Raw genomic sequence first — 1,121 nt, 5'->3', positions numbered from 1 at the left:
CGTCCCTCCACCTAGTCCTGGGTCTTCCCAGAGGCCTCCTCCCAGCTGGACGTCCCTCCACCTAGTCCTGGGTCTTCCGAGGCCTCCTCCCAGCTGGACCTGGCAGTTCCCAGGAGGTGAAGTGGTAGCTACCAGTCCACACTCTGTACTTTAGTCCATACAGGGACTTGAACCAGCAACCCTCCGGTTCCCAACCGGACTGAGGTACCGCCATCCCATATATAGTGGGACTCTCCAGATAAAGGGGCACCTTACAGACAACCTGTATCTGTATTTTAACTTCGATGATGTGGGATCGTGGCTCTTGACACCCTTGGTAGAGAGCCCAAAACCAGCAGCTCCAAACCTTCGAGGATCAGGATCAGGACTAAACTCTGTTTCCGTTGTTTGTTTGTTTTCAGCATCTGAACAAAACCTTCAACGCTGACGTGCCGCTGGTTCTCATGAACTCCTTCAACACGGACGAGGACACGAAGAAGATCCTCCAGAAGTACAAGCACCACCGGGTCAAGATCCACACCTTCAACCAGAGCAGGTCAGCACACACACACACACACACACGCACGCACAGACGCACACACACACACACACACACACGCACTCGTATGCAGGCACGCACACACACCCACGCACACACACACACACACACGCACGCACACACACACACGCACACGTATACATCAGTGTGTATATATCAGTGTGTATATATCAGTGTGTATACCTCAGTGGGTATATATCAGTGTGTATATATCAGTGTGTATATATCAGTGTGTATATATCAGTGTGTATACCTCAGTGTGTATATATCAGTGTGTATATATCAGTGTGTATACCTCAGTGGGTATACATCAGTGTGTATACATCAGTGGGTATACATCAGTGTGTATATATCAGTGTGTATACATCAGTGGGTATACATCAGTGTGTATATATCAGTGTGTATATATCAGTGTGTATACCTCAGTGGGTATATATCAGTGGGTATATATCAGTGTGTATATATCAGTGTGTATATATCAGTGTGTATACCTCAGTGGGTATACATCAGTGTGTATACCTCAGTGGGTATACATCAGTGTGTATACATCAGTGGGTATACATCAGTGTGTATATATCAGTGT

This window comes from Etheostoma cragini, chromosome 2 (genome assembly GCF_013103735.1).
Source record: "Etheostoma cragini isolate CJK2018 chromosome 2, CSU_Ecrag_1.0, whole genome shotgun sequence".
Taxonomy (NCBI): Eukaryota; Metazoa; Chordata; class Actinopteri; order Perciformes; family Percidae; genus Etheostoma; species Etheostoma cragini.
This window is presented reverse-complemented; position numbering follows the sequence as displayed.